Raw genomic sequence first — 6,747 nt, 5'->3', positions numbered from 1 at the left:
TTCTAACAAAGGGATAAGTTAACATGCAATAATTAAAAATCATTTTTCTTTCTTTTCTTTTCTCATGCAAATTAATTCATTTTCTAAATAAAGAAATTAAAGCAATACTTTAATTCTAATTAATTCTTTTATTCATTCATTTATTTATTCTTTTATTTATTTAAAATTCTAAAAACAATAAATAAAATTAATCTAATTTATTTTTCACTAAAATTTAAATAAAATATATTTCTAATATCACGCATCTTGCAACTTAGTTTAATAACTTCTTTTAATTAATTAAATTTATAATCTCAATGCATACATAAATCAACTATGAGATAACTCCATAAACTTAATTAATTAATCAAATCCACTAAAAAACACAAACTGAACAGATCTCAAGCAAATACTCATAAAAAGATCAAACGACAAAATATGAAGGCCGAACTAACTGACTGGACGACTAACTGACGACACTCACATGAGTGTAAATGAGTAAAATAGGGTCAACTACTATCTCATCCACTTCCATCAGAAAATATAAGGCACACTCAACCTTGTGAAGCCAGGTGGAGATGATGCCCCGTACCTACCCGGTACTTGTACCTGCAATATCCTGCATCACCGAACCACACATGCATATATGCAATATAGAAAACATGACATACACACCGATGAAGGAGAATCACAAGGTTCCCTGTCTCACCAAAATGAGTGAAGTAAAATCATCCCCTTGCATCCAATACACTCTCAGACACACAACATATAATTCCACATTGCATAGATAAAGTAAAGCATCTGTATATAGCAATAATCCATAAAATGCCATAAATCACAAGTACGGAAATACTACAGATAAATTATACATCTCATATCCAGATAAAGCATGAAATACTGTCATAAAATTTTGAATAACACATCATGGTAATGTATCCACTGAAAACAAACAATAATAAAATATGAGTCTAATAAGTCCAAACGAGTAGGGGTACTACATTCTCCCCCCCAAAACTAGGCTTACTCCTGGAAGTCTAAAACAAATAAGAATACATCTCTCTCATCTTCGCAGCATCCTCCCAAGTCACCGAGGTCTCATCATTTGGGTCCCATAAGACCCTTGGTCGATGGTGCAACCCCTGAGGATCAAATCCCAACACTGAAGAATGCGCATGGGCTCCATGGAAAGCTGCCCGTCCTTGACCTGCAAAGAGTTCCAATCAAGAACATGTGTCACATCAAGATGATAAGATCGAAGGACTGAAACATGAAAGACAACATGGATGCGAGATAGACTCAGTGGCAAGGCAAGATGGTAGGCAACAGGTCCTATCCTCTCTAGGATCTCAAAAGGCCTAACAAATCAAGGCGCCAACTTAGAACCCTTTCCATAACGGATCAGACTCTTCCGCGGACGTACTCTCAAGAACACACGGTCACCAACAAAAGAACTGACGATATACCCTATGAGCATCTACATACTTCTTCTACCTATCCTGTACAGCTACCAAATGCTCATGAATCTGCTCTACCCGTTGCTCCATCTCCCGAAGAATATCCGGTCCTATAAGCACCTTGTCTTCTAGCCGATCCCAACTCAAAGGAGTGTGGCAAGGATGACCATACAATTCCTAAAAGGGGGACATACCTATGGAGCTATGATATCCATTGTTATAAGAAAACTCCACTAGATAGATATAGTCCTCCCAACATGACTGTTGGTCCATTACATACATGCGAAGCATGTCCTCTAACACCTGATTCACTCACTCTGTTTGACCATCTGTCTCTGGGTGATAAGCTGAACTAAAGTTCAATTGAGTCCCCAAAGCATGCTGAAGTGAGGTCCACAATGATGAGATAAAGACAAGATCTCTATCAGATATGATCCGCCTCGGAATCCCATGCAATCTCACTACATCTTCCAAGAAGACTCGTGCCACCACTGATGTCGTATAGGAAGCTTGAATAGGAACAAAATGAGCAACCTTAGTCAATCTATCAACAATGACCATGATAGCATCATGACGATGCAAAGAGACAGGCAATCCAACAATGAAATCCATGGAAATGATATCCCATTTCCAATCCGGTACCAAATTAGGCTATTAAAGCCCTGTCGGGTGCTGATGCTCTGCCTTCACTCACTGACATTCTAAACACTTTGACACAAAATCAGCAATGTTTCATTTCATACCAGCCTAATGATAAATCTGTCTAAGATCTGCGTGCATCTTCTTGACACCTAGATGTGCTGAATAAGGTGCACGATGGGCCTCAGTCATGATCAAAACATGAAGACCCTCTAAAGGAGGTACATAGATATGTCCATGGTGACAAAGAAGTCCATCTACCTCAAGGTTATATCAAGAAAATCTACCCTCTAAAGGCCTTCCAGACTCTATCACCATTCTAACATCCCGATACCAAGTATCTTGAGGACAAACTCCTAGAATTATCTCTCTCAAGTCTACTCCAAGGGACAATGCTGAAACTTCATGTCGCCTACGACTCAAAGCATTTTCCACTACGTTCTCTTTCCCCTGAATATAATGAACCTCAAAATCATACTTGTAGAAGAATTCCATCCAATATCTCCGCTGTCGAGTATTCAAGTTCAGCTGCGTGAATATATACTGTAGACTGCGGTGATCACTATGCATCTCAAACCAACACCCTAACAGGAAATGCCACCATCTAACTAAAGCATGAACTATAGCCGCCAACTCTAAATCATGAACTAGATAGTTCAACTCGTGGTTCTTGATTGTGTGAGACTCATAAGAAACCATACATCCATCCTACATAGGCACTGCACCTATACCTTCCAAACAGGCATCTGTGCATACCATAAAATCTCTAGATGGATCAGGAATTGCCAAAATTGGAGCACTAACAAGGAGTTCCTTCAAGGTCCTAAAAGCTGCTTCACACTGTTCTGACCAAACAAACTTCTTCCCTTTTCTCTGAAGAGAAGTAATCAGGGGTCCTATTCGGGAAAAGCCTTCAACAAAGTGTTGGTAATATCTGGCCAAACCCATAAAACTCCTAACTTCTGAAATGTTGGTTAGCGCTAGCCAATCAACAATGGCTTGGATATTTGAAGGATCCATGGATATACCTTCTCCCGAAACCACTTGACCAAGATAGTTCACCTCCGACTGGAAAAAGTCACTTTGCCAAATTGGCATAAAGCTGATTCTCCCTCAAGCACTGCAATACCTAACGTAAGTGACCCTCATGCTCCTCCATAGATCTAGAATAAATCAGAATGTCATCCAAGAATACAATAATGAAATGATCAAGGTAGGTGTGAAAAACCCCATTCATTAAGCTCATAAAAACTAAAGGCACGTTCGTCAACCCAAATGGCACCACCGTGAACTCATAGTGGCCATAACGAGTACAAAACACCGTCTTATGAATGTTTGCATCCTGAATGTGCAACTGATAGTATCCAGACTTCAGGTCAATCTTAGAGAACACCTTGGCTCCCTTAACCTGATCAAAAAGGTCATCTATACGAGACAATGGATATCTATTCCAGATGGTTACCTTATTCAGCTGTTGGTAATCAATGCATAACCGAAGAGAACCATCTTTCTTCTTAACGAAGATAACAGGCGCACCCCAAGGGGAAACACTAGGACGAATGAATCCCTTGGCCAACAATTATTCTATCTAATATTTCAACTCACTTAACTCCTGAGTAGTTATCCAATATGGAGATCTCGAAATAGGTTTTGTACATGGAACCAAATTGACACGGAAGTCTATGTCTCGCTTTGGAGGCATACCAAGAATATCCAATGGAAACACATCAGCATACTCCCCTAGAATAGGGTGACTATCAAGAGTGATTTCTCAACTCTTTGACTCATCCAATTCCTCAAGAGTAACTGCAAAAAGTTGACACCCTCTATGCATGCACCGCTTAAGTTGCATAGCAGAGATCATACGTAGGGATATCGTTCTCTGGACTCCAACAATATCCACTTCTCTGCCAAGGTCATCTAAACACTCCATTGTCTTCTTGCGATAATCTACATGAGCACTGTGAGATGATAGCCAATCCATCCCCAACACAACCCCATTAGAACCCAAAGGAATAACTCTAAGGTTAATAGAGGTAACTATGGTTCCTAGGTCCAACTTACAATTGGGAATGAAAGCATCTACAGAAACACAGACACCTATAGCCAACTCTACTTGCCACCTATCTACCTACTTAGCAGACATAAGTCCACACCGCTCCACAATGGATGAAGAAATGAAAGAATCCGAAGCACCGGAATCAAAAAGTACAGAGATAGGGATTCCATGCAACATACCTACTGCCTCAATGACTATACCCTGATGATCATCTTGGCGGTCATCTACTGCTGCAAACACTCTATGGGATCTCCCTGTATCTCCCACTGTAGGTTCAGATGCTGCTGGCCTTTGACTACCTGTATTGTGTAAACACTAAGGGCAATGCGCGGCTCTGTGACCAAACTGTCCACAAGAGAAGCAAGCTCCTCTATTACCTGTCGGCCCACTAGATTGCTGGAAACTTCCCTGACTAGGGGCGTGAGATGCATTCTGCGAGGACTGCCCTATAGTACCCCTACTCGTTTGAACTCATTAGACTCATATTTTATTATTGTTTGTTTTCAGTGGATACATTACCATGATGTGTTATTCAGATTTTTATGACATTATTTCATGCTTTATCTGGATATGAGATGTATAATTTATTTCATTATTTCAGTACTTGTGATTTATGGTCATGTATTCCAGTCTGAGGTGAACTATCTTGGTCATGTGGTTTCAGGAGAAGGTATATCCATGGATCCTTCAAAGATCCAAGACATTGTTGATTGGCCAGCGCCAACCAACATTTCAAAAGTTAGGAGTTTTATGGGTTTGGCCGGATATTACAATCGCTTTGTTGAAGGCTTTTCCCAAATAGGACACCTGATTACTTCTCTTCAGAGAAAAGGGAAGAAGTTTGTTTGGTCAGAACAATGTGAAGAAGCTTTTAAGACCTTGAAGGAACTCCTTGTTAGTGCTCCGATTTTGGTAGTTCCTGATCCATCTAGAGATTTTATTGTATGCACAAATGCCTCTTTGGAAGGTATAGGTGCAGTGCTTATGAGTCTCGCAAACTCAAGAACCACAAGTTGAACTATCCAGTTCACAATTTAGAGTTGGCACTTGTAGTTCATGCTTTGGTTAGATGGCAGCATTTCCTGTTAGGGTGTCAGTTTGAGCTGCATAGTGATCACCACAGTCTGCAGTATATATTCACACAGCTGAACTTGAATGCTCAATAGTGGAGATGGATGGAATTCTTTCGTGAGTATGATTTTGAGGTTCGTTATATTCAAGGGAAAGAGAACGTAGTGGCAGATGCTTTGAGTCATAGGCGGCATGAAGTTTTAGCATTGTCCCTTGGAGTAGACTTGAGAGAGAGAATTCTAGGAGTTCTTAGTTAGGATACTTGGTATCAGGATGTAAGAACGGTGATAGAGTCTGGAAGTCCTTTAGAGGGTAGATTTTCTGGATATAACCTTGAGGCAGATGGACTTCTTCGTCACCATGGACATATCTATGTACCTCCTTTGGAGGGTCTTTGTGTTTTGATCATGACTGAGGCCCATCGTGCACCTTATTCAGCACATCCAGGTGTCAAAAATATGCACACATATCTTAGATAGATTTATCATTGGGCTGGTTTGAAGCATGACATTTCTGATTTTGTGTCAAAGTGTTTAGAATGTCAGCAAGTGAAGGCAGAGCATCAGCACCCAGCAGGGCTTTTACAACCTAATTTGGTACTGGATTGGAAATGGGATATCATTTCCATGGATTTCATTATTGGATTGCTTGTCTCTTCATGTTGTCATGATGCTATCATGGTCATAGTTGATAGATTGACTAAGGTTGCTCATTTTGTTCCTATTCAAGCTTCCTATACAGCAGTGGTGGTGGCACAAGTCTTCTTGAAAGATGTAGTGAGATTGCATGGGATTCTAAGGCAGATCATATTTGATAGAAATCCTGTCTTTACCTCAACATTATGGACCTTACTTCAAGATACTTTGGGGACTTATTTGAACTTTAGTTGAGCTTATCACCCAGAGACAGATGGTTAGACAGAGTGAGTGAATTAGGTGTTAGAGGACATACTTTGCATGTATGTGATGGACCAGCAGTCACACTGGGAGGACTATATCTATCTAGTGGTGTTTGCTTATAACAATGGATATCATAGCTCCATAGGTATGTCCCCCTTTCAGGCATTGTATGGTCATCCTTGCTGCACTCCTTTGAGTTGGGATTGGCTAGAGGACAAGGTGCTTATAGGACTAGATATTCTTCGAGAGATGGAGCAGTAGGTAGAGCGGATTTGTGAGCATTTGGTAGCTGCACAGGATAGGCAAAAGACATATGTAGATGATCATAGGGTAGATCATCAATTTTTTTGTTGGTGACGGTGTGTTCTTGAGAGTGCATCCGTGGAAAAGTCCAATTTGTTATGGAAAGGGTTCTAAGTTGGCACCTCGGTTTGTTGGGCCTTTTGAGATCCTAGAGAGGATAGGACTTGTTGCCTACCATCTTGCCTTGCCATCGAGTTTATCTTGCATCCATGATGTCTTTCATGTTTCACTCCTTCGATCTTATCATCTTGATGTGACACATGTTCTTTATTGGAACTCTTTGCAGGTCGAGGACGAGCAGCTTTCCATGGAGCCCATGCGCATTCTTCAGCGTCGGGATTTG

The sequence above is a fragment of the Cryptomeria japonica genome, chromosome 8, assembly GCF_030272615.1.
Source record: "Cryptomeria japonica chromosome 8, Sugi_1.0, whole genome shotgun sequence".
Classification (NCBI taxonomy): Eukaryota; Viridiplantae; Streptophyta; class Pinopsida; order Cupressales; family Cupressaceae; genus Cryptomeria; species Cryptomeria japonica.
Note: the sequence above shows the minus strand (reverse complement) of the source record.